The 22663-nt window shown below is 42.6% G+C and overlaps 2 non-coding genes across 2 annotated transcripts; one reads left to right on the forward strand and one right to left on the reverse strand.

Annotated features, from left to right (window-relative positions):
* Nucleotides 1-5560: 5560 nt before the first annotated feature.
* trnah-gug (transfer RNA histidin (anticodon GUG)) lies at nucleotides 5561-5632 on the forward strand. The gene has a single exon. It is a non-coding gene; the product is annotated as a tRNA-His (tRNA).
* A 7983-nt stretch (nucleotides 5633-13615) lies between these two features.
* On the reverse strand, nucleotides 13616-13698 carry trnal-cag (transfer RNA leucine (anticodon CAG)). Its single transcript has one exon. It is a non-coding gene; the product is annotated as a tRNA-Leu (tRNA).
* Nucleotides 13699-22663: the final 8965 nt, after the last annotated feature.

The raw sequence follows: 22663 nt of genomic DNA on the forward strand, positions 1-22663 counted from the left end.
GCCAGGGTCTCTGGCCAGTGGTCAATGGCTCATATCACCTGCCCAGGATGGATCAAGCTTGCTTGTCTTTGTAATTCTGCACTTATTAGAGACCTGGAAACAAAGGAATGCTGAAAAAGAGAAAATAGGACCTCACACAAATGGGCTTGTGACACAATTTTAAAGAATTGTGTCAATGTGAATCTTTTACAAATGTGTGTGTGAATGTGGTTGTTGTGGCCGAGTGGTGAAGGCGATGGACTAGAAATCCATTGGGGTCTCCCTGCTCAGGTTGGAGTCCTGCCAGCAACGTTAAAGTGTTGATGTTCTGGAGGAGACAACATCTGATCTTTGTTAGATCCACGAGTCAAAGGTTTTCTTTAAAGGGCTGTAGAAGCTGAGGATGAGGGAGAGACAGAATTACAAACCATCTTAGTGAGGACATTTTGAAAAATGATGACATTTTGCCACAGTTATTATTGACTTGGAACACTGCAAAATATCCCTTCTCCAAAAACCCTCCTCTTCAACTTTGTACCCAAGTTGTCTCCTCATCAGGCACCACAGTGTCCAGGATGTTCAGTCAAAAAGTCATTAATGATTTTAAAAATGTCCATCAAACACAAAATAAGGCTTCAAATAGGTAAAATCACCATCTGTAGACTGGACCAATATGCTGATGTGATCCTTTGATTAGTTTAGGATCAGTCAGAGATCAAAGACTGAAGCAGGAGATCAATGCTCAGAACCCAGAGATCAAAGACAGAATTCAGACATCAGAGACAGAATTCAGACATCAAACACATACCTGATGGAGGCTCCACCCCCCCCCCAGACAGTTTCCATGTAAGTCGTAAGTTTTATTTTTAAAGCGCCAAATCACAACAAATGTTATCTTCTTTTTATTCTTTTTATTAAAGATTGAAGCTCCATACAAGACAGAGTTTGTAGACAAGAACATCACAACCTGGGAAGCTTTCATTTCTTTTGATGGACAGCTTTGATTTCAGGTTCTACCTCTGTAAAATTGAAAGTAAAGTAAATGAAGCACCTGTGAAGGTAAAACTGATGATGTCATGACTTGTTCAGTCCTCCAACATTAAAGTCCAACAACCTTTTGATTGTCTCTGATTCTCTTTGGCAAAATCCAACAAGAGGAAACAGAAAATCTTGAGGTTGTCTCACTTTCTTTTAAAGAAACTCTGCATAGGACAGTGATAGGATGCTTGTTTCCTTGGATGAAAAAGTCTGGTACTCTCATCTTCTTAAACATTTACTTGTTCAATCAGGACAAGAGAATCTGAGCTTGGATGTCATTTTGTAGTAAAAGGTGAATTAAACTTGTAAACATCAGCTGGTGTTCACTCTGATGATGTGTCGATGGTCTGTATTCTGCCTTCTGTAGCACGATGCTGCTGGGAAGAAGCCTGATTATGTCAGAGTTGTGTTCAGTGGCTCCTGCTGGGTCCATTTCTGACAAATAGGCTCCAAAGAGTTCAGCACAGGGTTAAAAGCACAGGGAACAGCACAAGAGTTAAAAGCACAGGGTTGCTATCAGCAGACAAGGTGGCTGAGTGGTTAAGGCGATGGACTGCTAATCCATTGTGCTCTGCAGGCATGCGTTCGAATCCCATCCTCTTCGTGAGCGACTCTGGTTTCTACTCCTACATTGTGGAATTACTGTGAGGGTTTTAACTGACACAGATACCAGTTGAGTCAACTTCCCTTTCACAACCTGACCAAAACAACTCTGACACCCAGAGCTCACATGTGTCAATCACCTCTGTAGAAGGTCCCGCCCCCACAGAGCAATAAATCCTCCCATCAGTGAAGAAAACTGAAGACACCTCTTTGATGAGAGCTGAAGCATCTTCAAGAAACCTGAAACAGTGCATTTGGTACATTTAAATAATTCTACAATTTCTTGAAGCTTTTGTCCAAAGCCACGTGCATGTATATAATATATATGTGATACTCTTTCATCTACTCATGAACCAAAAATGCAGTCAAATATCAGTAAATTTGTGCAGAAAAATGTCATTTGTGCTGCTTCTTTTATTTATTTGTTTATTTAGTATTTTTTTAATGTATTTTCTTTCAATTCACATTTTGTCCATTAACTTCATAATCAGAGTCACCATCTCATAACATGACTAAAGTTTGGGTTCTGTCTTGGTGGTAAAATATCCTTCCATGCCCCTCACTAGTTTGCACACAGAAAAGCATATTTTACTGGTTTCAAATCTCTTAGCGTGTTCTCTCACTTAAACCAGCTGTGGCAGCTTTCATTGTGTGATTGATTTTAAAATATAAAGATAGAACAGAACCATTGGAAGAAGATGTCAGGACATTTGAAGGAATGTAAATCTCCTGTTGAAATGTTGCAGTGTGCAGCTGAGGCTCTCTGGCAGTGGCACAAGGAGCCACAATGGCAGAACCTGGACCCTCCTGGAGGAGAACCACAGGTGAGGGCCTTCTTGGCTCCAGATTGATGGAAATCAAGTGTCTGAGGCTGTTAGCAGCCATTAAGTTGATCTGGTTGGGCACTGGTATTTTTTCTTGCTGCAGCTCAGGAGTGATTCAGGAGAAGAGTTTCAGAACAGCCAAGGTTGGAGACTGGAATTTTCAAATTTCCCCTGGAACCAGACAACCTTGGGAGGTAAAATCTCCAATCAGCCACTCAGATGCAGCAGCAGAAAGAAGCTGTCATCCACCCTGATAGTCAGAGCATCAAGTCAAGAAAACATCATCGTCCAGCCTCCAACCAGAGGTCCATCAGTTATCATGGGAGCCACATGTGGAGTCTGGGTTCTTTTCTTTTCTTCTTGGGAGGAAGCTGGAGTACCAGAGAGAACCCACACAGACACAGGGAGAACATGCAGACTCCACACAGCTGGGGCTCGAATCTGTAACCTTCTTGCTGTGAGGCAACAGTGCTGACCACTGCACCATTGTGTCCCCTGAAAATGCCACCAGATCGTTCGGATTGTCTATAAAATCAAGTACACATGAACATTAAGAGGTTTACACAGGGCTGGTGGTGCAATGGATAGCATGACTGACTACTGTCAGAAGATTCTACGTTCAACTCCTGGCTTGCTCACTTAAAATTTTATACTCAGAAGCTTTCACACCTGAAGTGTGAACCACTGCTAAAAGTCCCTGAAATCCTCCAAGGTTTCCTCCTTGTCTGCTGTAAACATGAACACATGCATGGATCCTGCTACCTCTCACATGTTAAGCTGGCACTTGACAGTGACAGCAGGAGAACAAAAAATCCCAGTGTGTCATCAACATTTCCTGAGAAATAAATGATAGAAGCTGTTGAATTTCTGTATCAGAACAAGGAGAAAGGAGCCCCAATGAAAGAGTGATGATTCTTTATTTTGATTTTGTTCTTCACTCCTACACAAGAGAGTGAAAGTGTCGGCTGGCTGGGAGCAACTGCCTGCTTCAGAATGGGATGAGCCTCAGGACTTTCCAGTGAGAGCTTCAAAGCTTTCACTTTATCAATGGAATCACTGGGAAAAGAAACTCATCCTGTCAGATGAAGGCCAAAGAGTTTTGCTTCACTGTGTTGAGGGAGGGTTTGTTCAGATGATTCTAGAAGAAGAAATCAAAACATCATCAATTAACATGAAGAAGAAGTGAATGCAGAGTTTTATTGATGGTTTCAGGAATCAGCCTCTGGGTTCATGGTGCTCCAATCTTCAGACAACTGAAAGTGATGAAACCACCTGTGTTGAGTTGTCTTCCATCATGGAAAACTAAAAGGAAAAACTCACACAATTAAACATTAATTGGTTAACAGTTAGCTGAGCTACCAGTGGTCAAACCTGCAGCTGAGGGAACAAACAAGAGCAGGCTAACATTTGTATTTTAATTTCATGTATGCAAAGAATCAGAAAGACAGTTACAATGACATCATCAATACAAAACCTTGTGTTCACAAAGATGAAGTGAACAATTTCCACAATCAATCCCAAATTTAGGCCTGAAGTTAGAAAATAATATTAGCTAGCTAGCTAACGTTAGCTAGTTAATGTTAGCAAGCTGGCAATATTTAGCACCATCAAATAGTTCAAACAAGGTCAACAGCTGTTATAATGATGGTCACATGATTTAAAAGATTAAAAACAACTCTCTGTATCAATGTGAGATAGAGTTACATAAATGAATAGAACATTACTCACTGACTGAAAATTGAAAAAGCACCAGACTTTGGTCCAGAGCTTGGTTCTAACGTGACTTGACAGCACTTTTTAGGGCCTGAGCCAGAAGGAACTTCTGGCAAAGACTCCATTATTTTTTCCACATTTTTTAGTTCTTGCAATCAACACTGCCCAGAGTTGATTTGAGGAAATAAGACTCACACATTTGATGAAGTTTGGTCAGACGGTGCAGACACACTTGACACCCAGAGAGGTGAGCAGGTTTTGGACCAAGTTGAAACTTGTCAAGTATTTGAGACAGAAAATGACAGAAAGCTGTGGCTGTGTTCTGGTTCTGCGTGTTTTAGATTTATTGCCCTCCCAGGAATGTCTTATTTCCAGCTCTGCTCTCCCTCAACTACTGTTTAGTGTCATATTTATTTTGCTGACTACTTCATTGACATGTGGTCAAAATGTCTTGTGTTTCCTGAAATTAACTGAGTGCTGCTCAGTAAAGTAGACATGACTTGAGATTCTATTCCTGCTTGGTCCATTTCAACATTCTTATCCTTCCTTGCACTGGAGATAAAGTATCAGTCAGGGCTGTACTTGATTAGTACTGCATATAGTACACATCAGTCACTGCCATTACACAGTGGAATGGAAGTTGAAATACTGTTTACCAGCAAGCTGAAAACTGTTGTGGTATTTGACAATTCTATTGATTCTGAATGAAAATCATGTGAAGGAGAATCATTGAGACATCCTAAAAATGGCTGAGGTCTCTGAGCTGCAGCAGGTCTTAGCTGCTTTTGATGCCCAGATGATGAGGAGGCAGTGAATGTTGGGTTTGGTGGAGCTGAAAAAATGCTGCAGGTGTTGAGAGGTCTGCTGGTGTCCAGGACTTCCTCTCCAGGTCTCAGCTTCTCCCTGCAGTTCCCACAAACACCACAACAGTCCTGGAACCCCTGCAGATGGTGGAGGACTATGATGACCCCGATGCACCATCAGGGCATCAAAAAGCAGTCCTGATGATCAAAAAGGTCCCTCCACTCATCCAGGGTCAACTCGAGAGGAAGCTTCTGTAACAGATGAGCAAACACACTCAACTAGAAATCATGATTTAAACACAATGTTGATTTTTACAAATTCCTTCAATGTTTTAAAAACCATCAAAGTGGACAGAAGCCCAGATGGTCCAAACCTGTTTCCTGTCTCCTGCCATTGTGGAGAGCCTCTGTTCTGTCCTGCTGCTGTCCAGTTGTCTCTACTGAGCTCCTCTGCTGGTTCCACCTTGAAGAGGGTCTGAGCTAAAATTGAACCTTGAGGAACTTCAACCTTTGATCTCAGAGTTTTGTGTTTGATCTTAGAAATCTGTCTTTGATCTCACCTGAGACAAAGACATGGAAGCTCAATCTGCTGTTGAGGAGGCCGTGATCGTATAGTGGTTAGTACTCTGTGTTGTGGCCGCGGCAACCCTGGTTCGAATCCGGGTCACGGCAGCATGAGACAAATTTCTTGCGTGTACTGATGGACACAAACCAAGCAGAAATTTCCCACAATGCAACAGGGCGGTGTTTGGTCATTGTTGAGCAGGCGTCAGTCTGACAATGATGTCATATTGTTTTGTTATCACTTGACCAGACCCAAAAGTAGGCTCCAGGTGTCAGTTTCTTCTCAATGCTAATGTCTGCTAGCTTTGTCTGCTACTTTGATGGCTCTGACTACAAAAAGGTCCAGACCCCTGGATATGGTGGTTCCTCCCTAAATAAAGATTCTGTCAGCTCATGTTTTGAAATCAACTCACCATGAACACAAGTAGATTTCAATGGACTGCAAATGTGTCTCATTTAATGGTAAACATGTCAAATATAAATTCCATCACCTGAGGAGGTCTGCTGCTGGAATTAAGCTCCAGATATTCACAAGATATTCTAGATCTTTAAAATAAAGCATTTTTATATTTGATTTATTATTCATTAGCCTGCTTCATGTGGTGTGATTTTTTTGTGTCGTATATTAAATCGAACTTTGTAAACGATCGTCCCTGAGGATGTTGAATGATGTCAAAAAAGTGTTCTCTGAGCTCTCCTTTCCTCTAAATAGAGGAGTCTCTGCTGAGGTCGTTCCCTTTCAGAGTCCTGACGTCTATTCGGATGCACCGAGAGACTCAGGCAAACAGAAGACAAGGGCAAGTGAAGTAACCTGAAAATGAGAGGGGAGGTTCGACATCAAAATAAAACAGGAAGAACAGGACACAAATGAGATATCAAAATAAGAGAGACCATGAGACATGACCCCGCCTCCCTGCTTGCCGACCATGTGTCAAGTGTTTTCTAGCTCAGTGACATTTCTGTAACTCATGGAGCAGCCTAGTGTCCTGTGAGCCATTTGTGAAACCTCTGGAGAAGTCAATCATTAGTAAATAATTGTTCATCGTACTTTTGGTTTTCAGTGGCAGCAGTAGGAGGGAGAAGCTTTGTTTTTTTCCTGTCCTTTTTCTCCTGTTTTTGGATGAGGAGTTTGGTTTTTCTTGCAGGACAGGTAGGGATCTTGGTTAGTTTGGTTTGTTGTGTTGGCACTGCTCACCTCTGAAGCTAAATAAACTGCTACTTTGTCTTTTGACCGTGAAGTTGGCTGGTTTTCTTGAGAGTTGAAGGCGAGGGAGCTCTCTCTCTATCTTGTGTGGCCCTGGTCCCCCCAGACCAGGACCAGGACAAAAATAAAAGACAGACTCTGAGACATGCCCCCCCCCAGTTCCTGCTGCTTCCAGCTCTTCATATCGAGCCCCTCGTACAGTGGTTGATAGAGACCACAAATATTAAAGGTGTCCACATAAATGGAGAAGAACACAAGGTGGCGCTGGACACTGATGATGTTTTAACATATTGAAGTGAGCCCCCTAACACAGGACCTGCATTAATAAAACTCTTTGAAACACTGGGAAGCTCTGCTGGATATTAATTCTCCATTCTAAAACACAGGTTCTGACCTTCAATCACTCACCTCCAGAACACATGGAGGAAAACCTCCACCTGGATTGGGGCCAGAACTCCTTGAAGATGATAGAAGAAGATGGAACTCCATGTCCTTTCTGAGTCTGAGTCACAGGATTGATAGAGTAAAAATAAATGTCCTACCACAAGATCTCTTTCTAGTTCCAGGACCAACTGGAGAAATTGCCTTCAAAACCGTTTCTGAATTGAACAAAATGCTTTCCAGATTTTTCTTGCAGGGGAAGAAACCCAGGCTCAAATTTACACCACGACATGAATGAGCCCCAGTTCCTGCTGTACTGGCCCATCAAAACCTGGAAAAATGTTTCCGTAATGTCCAAATCTCAATGAATAATTTGGAATGTTAACAGGAGAATATCACTACAAGTCATTTAATGATGTGCTTTTAATCCTGGGTTCAAGCCTCATGAAATGAACCCTAGATTTAAATCCATGATTCAAAGCGAGTAACAACTTTCTATTCACTTGTGGAAAATGGAAATTTAAAAGATTTGAAAGCCTGAGAAGAGAATATCACTGAGAAAGTCTGACTTTTTAGAATCCTCTTAGGTGAGCAATTATTTTAGAACACGACATCAGAAATGAAACAGACTTTAATGATCCAATGCTGAAAATATTTTTGGCTGCCCATCAAGAAACAAGAAAAACCTCATATCATATGTTGTTTTCCGTTTGACCTGATTCTTGGTTGTCAACTAACTGGCTCATTGGCTTTCTTGATGGAACAACAAAAGCAAAAGTTGAAGACTTGGAATATCCAGGCCTCTGGCGTGATTCTCAGCTGTCATTTAAATTTCACATGAACTCAGTGTCCAAGCAAATATCTGGTGGGCGAAAATTACGTTTGTTGTTCTGTTGACTTTTTCCATGAGACGTCTGGAAAAGTATTATAACACAGTTCATGTTCCTCATATTGGACTCCGCTGGTGGTTTCTATGGGAACACTGGTGACGGCCCCAGGCCTGGGGTCCTATGCAGTGTTCTGTGTGCAGGGTCCTGTTGGTGGGTGTGTTTGTGTCTTTGCAGGTCTGGAGCAGCCTGGTCATTAGGCTGACTGGGAGGACCAGGCCAGTGTTCCCAGTTAGGCCTGTTTAACCCCGCCTTCCCACACATTTGTCTCCCTTTTGTGCTCAGCCGGCGTGCTGTTGTTGTCCTTTTGTTTTTCCTTGTTTTCCACCAACAACATGCGGTACACATTGACATCACATCCACACACTCACCTCCACTGCTGACACTGACTTCCACACCTTCCGCTTATTCCTTTCGAGTAAGGGTCGCGGGGGGCTGGAGCCTATCCCAGTGGCTACGGGCGAGAGGCGGGGTTCACCCTGGACAGGTCATCAGTCCATCGCAGGGCCAACATACAGAGACAAACAACCATTCACACTCACATTCATACCTATGGTCAATTTAGAGAACCCAAGTAGCCTAGTCCCCAAATTGCATGTCTTTGGACTGTGGGAGGAAGCCGGAGTACCACAGAGAACCCACACAGGCACGGGGAGAACATGCAAACTCCACACAGAAAGATCCCGTGCCCGAGCCGTGACTCAAACCCGGAACCTTCTTGCTGTGAGGCCACAGTGCTGACCACTGCACCACCGTGCAGCCCTTCCACACCTCATATGGTTGATTATTTACTTCAATAAATGTTGATTTGCTGCTACTAGGTTTTGCTGCACCTCTGAGCCGGTCCTAACACATTCAGACATCAATCTTTGTCCTCTCAATGTCTGATATAATAGTCTTTGTAGATTTGTGCTCAGGTGTTTGGATTGAACCCATCATTATTTAATGTAGGAGTCCCAAAGTGTCAGGATTGAGGGTTGTGGATGGTGAGGGAGACCCAAACGCAGACATTTTTGGTGAACAAAACAGGGATCGTGACACAAAGACAACTCCACTGGTCAGTATTTATTTTCAAATGTGTCTGCTTGAATTTCCCTTCATACTTGAAGCAACTTTCAATTCCTTTCAGCTCACAATGCAACCTAGAGTGTAGAGATCATTTGTTTCTATATCTTCCTAGAATCAGCAAAGAAACTGGTCATTGCACATTCATATTTTCCTCAAGTCAGTTTTATCATTTGGAAACCATCTTGAGGATATTTGGAGAAAATTCAATCATTCAGCTGCAGTTACAGTGACTTACAACACTGCAAAAAAATAAAAAATCACCCCTCCACAAACACTCTTGTCCAACTTTTGTGCCCAGATTTTCTCCTCATGAGGCACCAAATCAAGTCAAGTCATTTTTATTTGTATGGAACCAAATCACAACAAAAGTTCTCTCATGACTCTTTACTTGTAGAGCAGGTCCAGCACCAAACTCCTTCAATGAATCTACACCCAACAATTCTCCATCAACAAGCACATCCTGCAACAGCGGTGATGAAAACCTTCCTTTTAACAAACAGGAATGTCGAGCAGATCCAGGATCAGTGGGGACGGCCTTCTGCTTTGTCCGGTTGTATTTAAAGCTCCATCAGATTGGAACAACCTTTCCTCCTCACTTCGGTCTCTCACTTCCTTTCTCATCTTCAAATCATCAAGCATTTTCAAACATCTGCTCTTGTTTCTGATGCACCTCACCTTTTCTCTCCAGGATTCACTCTGTACTTGTTCTTGTTTGTTCTCTATACTGTACATATGTGGATATTTGGGTATGAATATGCATTGTGTACTTTAATGGTGCAGTATTTATTTAGATGGGTGTTGAAATGTATGAGTATGGGTACACAGGCCCACTCTTATTCTGCAGTGGGATCTCTGATCATACTTTGTATAATACTGGATGGTGAGTGATGGGGTTTGGCTTTGGGGAACATTGTTGGCCTGTACCTGGGTGTATGATGTGTGTGTCCTTGTGTTGAAATGTTTGGTATTTTGTTTAGAATCTACTTTTATTATTGTTGTATTGTTGGTCATTATTTGTCAGGACCCCCTCCAAAATGAGATGGTGCATCTCAAGGGGCTACCCTTGAAATAAAGAATCAAGAATGAAGGTGTATGCTTGTCTTGGTGGACCCTCTGCTCCTCAAGCTGAGTCAACAGATCCCTGTGTTGCCTGAGTCATTGTGTATGGTGGCTGGCATTCGGCGCTTTCACCGCTGCAGCTCGAGCTTGATTGGCTGTCAGGACAGGTGTTATTAAGAATGGTAGAGGTGACAGTTTTGGCAGGATAAGTTGCTCCACATTCAGGAGATGGTGGGAATTTTAAAGGCTGGTGACAAACTCTTTCACTGTGTGGTTCAAAGTCCCTGGTTTCCTTGCAGCTTCGAACTGAGCAGGTGTTCATTCACATATCAGTAACAGGGTGACACTTTATCACAGCAGTGGACAAACATCAGCATTCATCACCCAGCAGCTCCTCTGATCAACAGAACAAGCTAAAGTATTCTGGAGAATGAGGCCATGGATCCCTCTACCTCTCACATGCTAAACTGGCACTCTACCATTTGAGCTAATTCCCCTGCTAATGAGCACAGCAGATAATGCAGCTTGACCTTCATGCATGGTTGGCTGAGCGTCACCAGTTGAAGCTTCTCTGGTTCAACAAACCCTTGGGACCAAGACACAAATTGGAACCTGTGCAGGTCTAGACCCATATTTAAGTTGGTGGAGACAATTGACTGAATGAAAAGATTTGCCCAGAGTCCAGCTGACTTTTCTGAACTGACCCCTCATTTCTGTGTGGAGTAAACATCAGAGGAGGAGGGTGCAGGTTCTGCTTTGACCTCCTGACCTCCTGGGTAAAGCAGCGTAGATGTTGAGCTTGAAGGAGTTGACGGCCTCCTTCATCTTCTCATTGGTTTGCTCAGCATCATGAAGTGTTGCTGAAATTCAACATGTCAGCTGAGGCCAGAGATTCCTGTGTTCCGTGAGTCATTGTGTATCGTCTCTGTTGTTTGAAAGCACAAAGCTGTTCCTGATGGTCCAGTGTGTCATATGTTGGGCTCCCACAGCTGTAACTGGGGTTTGAGCTCCGTTAAGGGAATAGTTTTGTGGAGAGAACGAAGCACAAGAATTGACAATTTCCGCAGGAAAGGTGACCATTGCTCCACAATGTCAGTCCCAGGGGGAATTCATGCTTCCCCCAGCATGGCCCTATGATCAACAGAAATGAACTGCCAGTGGAGATCCTCAGTAATCCAGGTCATGGTTTCTCTAGATTTCTGTGTTGTAGTCAGGACACTTGCAAATATCAGCCTCTTTCCTCCATGATCTCTCATTTTTTTTGTTCTCTCCATTTCTCCTCTTCGTTTCTATTCCTTGCTGACTGTTGTTCCTCATTTGTGGCAGAGTTCAGTCAGTGGACCAGACATTTTGCCACTACACTGTCCATCATCAGGGCATTTAACATCCAGGACTGGCTCCCAGATCATCGCCATGACCTCATCCCCTGCACCAGTGGACAGTTCATCAAGGATGGCAAACATGTGGGTCTCAATTCCCCTCCATCTTTGTAGGTTGGTTACATTTCCTCCTCGTCTTTAATACATCTTAAGTTGACATTTTTCTGTTTTTTCTTGGCTGCCAGGCTGTCTTACTTTTCAATGGCACAGCAGCAACGAGGGTTGCTATGGTGCAGTTGGTAAAATCCCTATCTATGGTCTGCAGAAATATGCTGTGAGTTCTTTTTTTTTAACAGAAATTCAAAGACTGACCAAGGACACCAAAGCACAGAATTTAGAGATCAAAGAAAGAAATCCAAGACGGTAAAAGAAGATCAGAAAATGGCACAGATCAATAAGATCCATAGACTCATCAGTGAAGGTTTTCTTGTGGTTCACGGTCACTTTTTGTCGTACTGGTGTGATGATGTCAGACCCTTCACATTCAGTTCAAACACTACAAAGTGCAGCGTGTGATGCAGAGGGCAGCAGTCTTGTGCTTGGTTCCGTCATGGTTTTCTGCAATTTTAGCAAACTCACCAAAGACCTCCCTGAAAGCAGGATCATTTTCCCAGAGTTCTTTTTTGACCAAGTACCAATTTGTCCCTCTTTCCAAACAACAAACAAAGATGAGATCAGATGACATGGACGATATGATATGGATGTTATTTATGGCTTTCAAACTCCAAATATTCAATTTTTTCTTCAGGGCTTTTGAGAGGTTCTGGGTAATGAATGAAAATTTAAATTGGACAGAAACGACATGCAGGGTCACTGTGTGTGTTTACGCGTGTGTGTATTTCTTGATTTATCGTGCTGGAGACCATTTCCATCATCAACACTGATCAGGAGTCCTCTTCCTCATGGGGACCAAAGACCGGCCCTGATGCAACACAACGCAGTTTGTGAGTTCTTGCATGAATTTCAGAGTCAAGGTCTGGATTGAGTTTAGTTTCAAATAAAGATTAAGATACATTTGGTTAAGATTAAGATTAAGGTTAGGCTGCACATAGAATGAAGTCGATGGAATGTTCAAATAAGAATAGCTGGGCACACCTGAGTGTGTTTGCATGCAGACTTTCTCTTGTGACAACTGATGTCATTTGGAAACCATCTTGAGGACATTTGGAGAAAGTTCAATCTTTCAGCTGCAGTTACAGTGACTTACAACACTGCAAAAAAAAAAAATAAATCACCCTTCCACAAACACTCTTGTCCAACATTTGTGGCCAGATTTTCTCTTCATGAGGCACCAAATCAAGTCAAGTCAGTTTTATTTGTATCGAAACAAATCACTACAAAAAAAGGCAAAAAAGGCAAACCTCAGCTGTTCTGAAACTCTTCTCCTGAATCACTCCTGAGCTGCAGCAAGAAAAAATACCAGTGCCCAACCAGATCAACTTAATGGCTGCTAACAGCCTCAGACACTTGATTTCCATCAATCTGGAGCCAAGAAGGCCCTCACCTGTGGTTCTCCTCCAGGAGGGTCCAGGTTCTGCCAATGTGGCTCCTTGTGCCACTGCCAGAGAGCCTCAGCTGCACACTGCAACATTTCAACAGGAGATTTACATTCCTTCAAATGTCCTGACATCTTATTCCAATGGTTCTGTTCCATATTTATATCTTAAAATAAATCACATGATGAAAGCTGCCACAGCTGGTTTAAGAGAGAGAACACACTAAGACATTTGAAACCAGTAAAATATGCTTTTCTGTGTGCAAACTAGTGAGGGGCATGGAAGGATATTTTACCACCAATACAGAACCCAAACTTTAGTCATGTGATGAGATGGTGACTCTGATTATGAAGTTAATGGACAAAATGTGAATTGAAAGAAAATGCATTTCTTCAGTAGACTTTGATCCAACATTTGAAGTTAGATTTTGGTGGCTGCTCCATGTTGGAGGAAACCAGGCCAATGTTGGAACATCACAGGGAAACTTGTTTGCCTCCTCTGCTGCCAGTTCAACCCACTTTGGCAGACAACCACTCACTCCTATCAATGGAGAGCAGCTTCAACTTGGTTTGGAAGTTTCTATTGTGGATGCATTGGAATGTGGAGAAAACATTCTTTGTCAGAAGTGGGATTTGAACCCACGCCTCCAGGAGACACTGCGACCTGAACGCAGCGCCTTAGACCGCTCGGCCATCCTGACAGAAACTTAAAGTGGCAGACTGCAATATGAAATGAATTAATTCATTGCCAAAGTAGAATTTTTTCCACAGGAGCTACTGGCTCCTGAGTTGTTGTATTTATTGTTAACATTAAACACACAGTCTGTGTTCATGGCAGTAAGAAATGAATTTCATTTTTCTAAAGGACAAGAAATGAACCAGAACATTAGAACCACATAATATCTCTTTATCAGTTTGTTACATGGGACACATTCCAGACAGGAAGGTCCCTCTGAGACTTGAACTCTGATCACTGATTCAGAATTCAGAGTGCTCACCATTACACCATGGAACCAAACACAAGAAGGAGTTTCCTCAAAATACAACTTGACATCACCTGCAATCCAAACTGTTGCTATTTGGAGGTTCATCTTGCTCTTGTTCCAGACTACATTGCCAAAAGGAACATGAACCACAAGGAAATCATGGAACTCCAGATTAATTCAGGACTTTCTAACGACATCGTATGACCTGTGAGCAAAGACTGGCCAGGCCTTCCTTAATTCATCAGTTAATTACTGCTTCAACAAACATGCCACATAATTAAGTTACCAGAATTTCTCTCATTGAAAAATCCACCAGCCTGATTTCTTGACATGACATGAAAAAATTCTCAAAAACACACAGTTGGGGTCCACAGATACAAGGTTAACCAGGAGGAATCCTGCTCCTGAACCATGGATGGAACAAAATCCACTGGAAAACTCAGCAATTCCTGAGTGCCACATCCATCCAGGAGCTTGGGTCTCCACTTGACTGTGATGATCCATGAGATCCAAGGAGGACAGAGGAAAGAAGGATCCTGTTGGAGATCTCCTACCTTCTTCCTACAAGTCAGAGGTTCATAACCTCACTTGTTGGTGGTGCCCTCAACCTGCTGAGAGCATCACTTAGTTAACTACAGAAAAACATAGCAGCTCTTCTGAAGGCTGCAGGAAACCTGCTGGAACTGAGACTTGGACTCAGGTCACTGGATTCAAAGTCCAGGGTGCTAACAGGTCCACCATGGCATCTGGGCTTTACTTACCGTGTAAAAAGGACCACAGTGGTCGTCTGGTTTTAATTTTCACAAACAAATACGGTTTAAAACTTGTAGACAGTGACACAGGGCTCTTATTTGAAGGGCCATGGGATGTGAAATATCCCAAACCTCTGAGATCAGAGCGCTCACTTTGAACTCAGGGTCCTGACTTTGGGGGTTCTTCCTTTGGTCTTCAAATACTTGCGGTTTTTATTGGCATAACTTTCAACTTGCATGCAAAAAGAGAATCACAGTCAACTTAAACCCAGCAGACAGTGTTTATTTCTAATGAATCAGACAATCGCACAAATGAGAATTAAAGGAAAAACAAAAAAAAAGGTTTAAAAAAAATCATTCTCCACTCTGAAGCTTTTGAAAGTTCATTTGAAGGTTTAAAGGTGGTGGTGAGGAGGACACCCTGATCCTCCCTGTCGTCACTGCCAGGATTCTTTCTTCTGGTGCTGTGGTTCTTCTGATGAAGGGCGGCATGATGTTTGCTGTCTCAGGCTCCACCAAATGTCCTCTTCAGGACGCCACAATGTGTCCTCTTCAGTGCTCCATCTTCCCTGCATCGGAGACACAAGGGTTTCTCCTGGTGCCGACCCTATCATCCTTCTACCGAATGGTGAGGCGATGGATCCTCAGAGGACGCTGGGATCCTTCTTCTCATCAGTGCCACAGTTTTTCATGGAGGGAACAACAGGAGCTTTTTAGTCATGTTTTGCTTGGTGTTTCCTGCACAGATCATCAGGATCTGTGACGCCATCTTGTGATAGTGGGTCATCATCTTGTTGTGTGATAGTGGATTCATTTATCTGCTATTTCAACACATTCAAGTTCATTATCCCTACATGTCAAAATACATTTGGTGTGGAGTTTTAGTTTCTGGCCTCAATCATAATGTGTGCATTTATTCTTCATTAACATTTCTCAGCTTTGTAAGTTTATGATATTTTTTCTTCCTCTGTTTTCTATTCCATTGTTGTTGATGATTCTATTGCAGGTTTGAGTTCCCTGTTGACTGAAGCAGAAACAGGAACCAAAACCTGGAGGTGGTCAGAGCTCCAAGTTGGGACGCTGATATTAAAGTAGGAGATGAACACATCCAGGTTAGCCATCACTCTCAGAACCTGCTACTTTACCTCTTCAGAATGTAGCAGCATAGCATAGCTTCCTCTCACCAGTTAGTGGCCCACTTTGATGTCTGGGATATGAGGTTAAAGGTTCTTTACAGCTCTGAATGAAGGGTTTATAAAGTGTTTACAATGCCATGAATAACACAAGCATTCAGTAATCCTTGATAAAAGGAGACTCACCATCAAGTTGGACAAGTTGAAGAACAAAAGGACTTCTCCACGATCACATTTATCCTCTCTCTCTCTCTGCGTGGACACAACAAATGAGCTGGTTCAGAGACACGAGGCAAAAAAAGCTGGATGAACTCTTCTTCATTCCAAAAATGACTTCACCCTTGAACACTGACGTCAGGTCATTTTATAGGGTCCTCCATTTTTTCATTCATGTGACGTTGCACATTGGGAAATAATTAATGATAAAAAAATAATATTTTGATGAAAACTATATTTGATCAGGAAAACTACATTGGGTCAAATAAATCCATCGTTAGTGACAGTGTTACTAATTTTAACTTTAGTGCTCTGGTGCTGATTGCCTCATTAAGATCTTCATGAAGAAATAAACTGAGATTTGTAAAAAAAAAATTTTTTTTTACAGAGTTGGCAGTTGTCTGAGCATTGAATCTTTCTTTGTGTTGAGAACAAACCCTCAAAGCCTTCATGTTTCAGTTTGCTTCACAGCTAACAGACAAACACCTCTTAGCCTGGTTCTGGTAGTCCAGGTTTAAACACCAACACAAGGATTTTATGCTGATTTCTTCACATGCAGCTGAAATCTAGACTTCAAGTGTTCATGTGAGGTTACAGCTTCATGCCTATTTAGTTTTCAACAAATATTAAGTCATTTTAATGCATTGAGCTCACTAACGAACTCTAGTCTCAGTAGCTGAATCTGTTAGGGGGAAGGCAGTGTGGACCGGCAGGAGCCTCCTACAAAATGCAATGGAGAGAAGAAATCCTGAGGAGTCGCTATGAGATTGAAGTGTTAAAGACGTGGCTCCTTTGGTGGTGATAGGATTTGAGCTATTGACTCTATTTTTAGTTTATTTCAATGTTATTGCAAACATCAGCTGCTCACTTATCAGCTAGCAAGTAAACAACAGTGTTGTTCAGTGTGCTAGCTGAAGTAGACCGAGCGGTCAGTTGAGTCTTTATTTCCATGTGTGCTCATGGTAGCAGGGGTTTAGATTTCTAAATGTAACCCTTTTACCACCGGCTCCAATATTAAAACCCACCTTAGGCTTACATGGAACACTTTAACTCATTTCAAATATCTTGTATGGTAAAAGTCACATCTCTAATAATTAATATCAATCTAGGGCAATGTATGATTCTCACTCTTAAATATTCAAATGCAGGCTATGGGGAGTACACTTGACCTTTAAACTCTGCTGTAAAGCTTCAGTAACAACACACAAATTCAATGAAACAACACAAGATTTCAGTTTAGAAAATGTATTAAAGGCTTGCAGAAAAACACATTCAAACCTTGAATAAACAAGACTATAGAAAATAAAAAGAATCCCGGGGTATATTATTTTTGTCTCTTTCAACTGTCTAATTTTATTTCGAGTGCAGTCTGTTTACTTTCGTTGGCCCGCTTTAGTTGGAGCTCATGATGGAAACCTTTACCAGATCCCCCCGTGTGTCGGTGAAGTCAACAATACCGGACCGCAGCCGATGAATCCCTCGCTCGTTGTGGCAGCAACCGTCCCGCTCGCAGCAGCCCGCAGCAACAGACCTCCGTGACTCGGCAGCAGCGGCACATCCTCCGTTAACGACTCTCTCCCGAGGCGACTATCCGAAGCTCCTGTCCCGTCCGTGCAGCGGCGTCTCCCTTCAGCGTGGACAGCGTTAGCCTAGCTCCCGCTAGCTTCTGTAACTGGACTTGCCTGGTGCTCAAAACACAATCGGTGGCGGAGAATCCGACTCACGCACTCCGATCACGTCGGTCAATTACAGTTCACAGTCCGTTACCGATAAAAACTCCTCTCCGACGACACACAGTCTCGAAACTCCAATAACGTGACGCAATTCACACGATTCCTCGCGCGCGTTTCTCCCGGAAGTGTAAACACTAAAGGTCATGAACTCACGCACATAACCTAACTTAATGGAATTACTTTAACATTTTTTAACGACATTCACACCCCATGAAATTATGTTTTTTTTGAAAGTTACTAATTTTAAACAAACAAATATTTATGTAAATTTTAGCTTAACCATGAACTGGCATTTTGTTTTTAACTTATTCGTATGAAAATCATGACATAAATACCACTGATTTATCAGAGTATTACATACACCTAGAATTAAATTAAAGCTGCAGTCAGCGTTGTTTGGGCCTGAGCCTCCTCCCGCCCACCGGGGCCGAGTAGCAGGGGTCGTCCTGAATCCAGTGATGAATTTTATGAAAGCGGTGGGACTTGTAAATTTACAGCAATTGCTTGCAGTGTACTACCAGATTTCAACAGTATCACCCTGTTTATAAAAATACAGTACTTTGCCGTTAATTCTAATAGGAATCTGTTAAATTACACCCCATGACTGTTTAACAGAACTATGCTGTAATGCTAAAATACAGTACTTCACTGTAAATAAAGCAACAGTATCATGCAGTATCTTTGCCTTATGGACGGAAGGAGAATCTCCTTAGCTGCACGTGAGGCCAGAGCCTTGGTTTTCGTCATCCATCTCAATCTCAGTCATTTGGTGAGTAGCGATTGCATTTATTGTAGACACTGGCGCAAAGTCTGTAGGCCAGTGGAGGCTAAGTGAAGTTTCCAGTTTGTGTGGCGACACACACGAGTGGGGGGAGCACTTATTAAAATATAATAGTGACCAAAGCCGGACAACGGCACCTTGGGAATTTTGCCCAAGGAAATAGTTAACGTACCGACCAAAAGGCACTCACAGGTTCATTTACTAATTGGCAGGAGACGTGGTTCCATGACAAAAATATTTTATTGTAAACAGGCCAGCAGATTAAAAAGAACAAGAATAAATCTAAACAAGTCTGGAGCTTACCAGTGGGGGTGAGGGATCCCAAGGCAGAGGACACCCTGATCAATTGGGACATCACATTTAAAAACACATGATTAAAGCAAAACAGGGGTGCACAGCACACAAGAGGCAAAGCGACGCCAGGACCGTGAGCTTCCAGTACCTGAAACGAAATGACAAGAATTATAATTTAACTCCAAAACTAAAAAAACAAAAAACAAACTCAAACCACAATTTACAAATTAATTTGAGAAACAAGATTTAATTATTAAACACAAATTAGCAAGGAAAAATAATACAATCCAAAATAACCAGAAACGAGTTCATTTCTCCATTGCTAGACCAGGGAGCTAACAGATAGCCGTTCAGCAGCTTGCTGCACCCTGAAGCCCAAGCAGAGGAATGGGAAACAATGCAGATCCAAACCTTCAGAGCACCATGAAGTACAGTTTAGTGGCGCCACACGGTGGACATCAGGATCTGGCAGACTCTGGTTAAACAAGGTGAATTACTGAAACAACCTCCAGTTCAACACACAGCAGATTCCACTTCGTTAACACAGAAGTAGAGCACTCCAGTGAACACAGTAAACAAACAAACAAGCAAAACGTGTAGATGGCCAGTAGGTCGCAGAACAGGCTAGTAGCAGAGCGGGTTAATAGCAGAGCAGGAGCCTGTCACAAAGCAGGGTAGTCTGTAGCAAAACAGCCAGAGCAAAGCAGGGTAGTCTGCAGCAAAACAGCCAGAGCAAAGCAGGGTAGTCTGCAGCAAAACAGCCAGAGCAAAGCAGGGTAGTCTGCAGCAAAACAGCCAGAGCAAAGCAGGGTAGTCTGCAGCAAAACAGCCAGAGCAAAGCAGGGTAGTCTGCAGCAAAACAGCCAGAGCAAAGCAGGGTAGTCTGCAGCAAAACAGCCAGAGCAAAGCAGGGTAGTCTGTAGCAAAACAGCCAGAAGCAACGCAGGATAGTCTGCAGCAAAACAGCCAGAGCAAAGCAGGGTAGTCTGTAGCAAAACAGCCAGAGCAAAGCAGGGTAGTCTGCAGCAACGTGCATGATCAGCATGCAACACGAGCTACAGGGAGCTACTGCTACATACCAACACAGACGTTGGTGAGAAGGCAGACGTGAGGCGGTCAGAGGCGGAAGCGAGGTGACCAGGAAGTGGGAGGACCCCGGACCCCAAGAGCAAGAGATTGACCAGGTAGATGCTGCCCCTATTTATAGAGCAGCGCCACACACTGGTTGGCTAATGATGGTACAAGCCAAGTCAGGCATCACCAACCAGTCTCACTGCTAGGATGGGACCTCTCATCCTGCCACATTTGCATTGATAATTACACTCCTGCACATCATGCTAGCCAGATTTAGCAGCTAGCCAAAATGTTGAAAATGCTTGCAAATTCATCCAAAAAACACAGAGAGTTGACTTTACTTTTTACATCTCAAGCCTCCACAAATTAATGTGTGCGACATCTGTATTTTGCCTGTGAATTCATGAAGCTTTCCGATAGTCTGAACCATTTTACAGTACACACAATATACGTGTCACACAACAGTTAAGTCGGTTCATATTAAGATGAGTGCACACTGACTGTGTTTACATGCAATTACGTTCCTCCATCTTGTGCTAGGCTACTGCTCTGGCATGAGTCTGTCTGATGGCATGATTACAGTGTAGTTAAGGCCATAGAGCAGAAGCTGTGGTTGTATTTGTTTAAAAAAGAGTGGTTTTAGCATCGTTCAAGTGCCTGCTCATTTGTGTTGATTTTTCTTTGTCTCTGATATTGCCTACAGATGCAGGAGCCTATTTTCCAGCTGTCCTGATCCTAGTAAGTACTTGCCTGTCCATCACATTTCACAGTTAATCAGTTATTTTTTCAGACCTCAAACATTGAAATAGACAACTATGTTATCTGGTCAAAGAAGCTGTTTTTTTCTTCTTCTTCTTCTTCTCTTCTCTTTTCTCCCTGTTTTCTTGGATCTCCAACACTACATCTACATGTATATATTTGATGGCTTATAATGTCTCATTCATCTGAGTGAGTTCCAACACTCCTTTTTTAGGCGCTTCATTGGAATAAATCCTGAGAGTGTCTGCATGTTTTCCCTGTGCTGGTTCTCTCCAGGTACTCCAGCTTCCTTCCACAGTCCAAAGACATGCAAATGGAAATGCAACTCTAAATTGACCGTAGGTATGGCTGTGAGTGTGAATGGTTGTCTGTCAATATTTGTTGGCTGCGGTGGACTGCGATGGACTGCTTACCTGTCCAAGGTAATGTCCCTTCTGGGATAGGCTCCAGCCCCACCCTGTGACCCTTAACAGGATAAGCGGAAAAAATGGATGGATGGATGGATGGATGGATGGATGGATGGATGGATGGATGGGTGGGTGATCACTCACAGGAGTGTGACTCTCTCACTCTGACCACTTCATGCTATGGGACTTACACTGACGTAACCTGATTAGCTCAGTCAGTCGAGCGTGAGACTCTTAGTCTCAGGGTTGTTGGTTCAAGCCCCATGTTGGGTGTTGATCTTAAACACCACTGCTTGTCCTCTCAGTTTTGAAAGCTTTGTTTGTAAATTGTCAGAAAAATCAGTGAATAAACAATACAAACTTAGGCTTTGTCAGAAATTCCATGCTTCCAAACTAACCAATATGAAAAAAACAAAAGGTGAGACTTTTTCGTGCGTTCGAAAAATTTGTATGCGCTTCATTGTATCCGCTTTCTATACTTCCATGCATCCCAGTTTATTTCTGTTAAGGGTTGCAGGGGGAGGCTGGAGCCTTTCCCAGTGGCTTTCAGGTGAGAGGCAGGTTTCACCCTGGACAGGGAGCCAGTCCATTGCAGGGCCAACACAAATAGACAGACAACCCACGCAGGCACGGGGAGAACATGCACACACCACACAGAAAGAACCTGTGCTCGAGCCAGGACTTGAACTTGCTTTGAGGCGACACTGTTAACCACGGTACCAACGTGCCACCCATTGACTGTAACACATTGTAAACAATATACACTCTTGTTATCATACGACATGTAGCCCTGTACAAAAATCAAATAAATGACATAGCATAAAAAGCATAAAAAGATGTGTTAAAAAGTTCAAAAATAAATAGAGTTCATAATCGTTAAAATTGGTTATAATGTGAGCAGGTTAAAAGCATAAATATAATATGTGACATTTAAAAAGTAAAACTATTTACAGTTAAAAAATAAATTCATCAAAAGGTCTTGAAGTTCTCTGAGTCTGTAAAAGATCAGTGATCTGAGAATAAGGAGAGGGGAAGAAGCCGTGTTTATATGTAACCTCAATTGTTTCCTGTCAATCATTTCATTCCTGTTTTATCTTTGGGTGTATTAAGACCGCAAAAGCCAATCAGAGGAAAGTTACTGTGTAAGGGGTGGGACTAGTGGCTCAGGTTTGTGAGGTGAGTAGTTAGCGCGCATGGGGAGAGAAACAGAGGCAATAATCAGAGAGCTGAGAGGGGAGGCATCATTTGTGTGGAGAGCATTTAAGTTTATTTTGGAGGTCGACGACTGGTGGTCCTGATGTAAACTTCTGTGTGACCTTCGAGAGGTGAATATTTATGCCTGTATTTGCGCTTTATCTCACTGTTATAGTGAAAAGAGACTGGGTGTGTACATGGTTAGCGACGTGCTAGCTAGGGATAGCATTCCATGTTAATGTGCCTGCAAATCGTAGCTTTAGCGTTGTAATATTTTTGGAGCGAAAGTAAAGGTAATGCGAATTCGACACGAGATAATGTTTGATAATTGTGGCTA

This window comes from Aulostomus chinensis, chromosome 4 (assembly GCF_037954235.1).
Source record: "Aulostomus chinensis isolate RoL2024-O1b breed Wild chromosome 4, RoL_Achi_v1.0, whole genome shotgun sequence".
Lineage (NCBI taxonomy): Eukaryota > Metazoa > Chordata > Actinopteri > Syngnathiformes > Aulostomidae > Aulostomus > Aulostomus chinensis.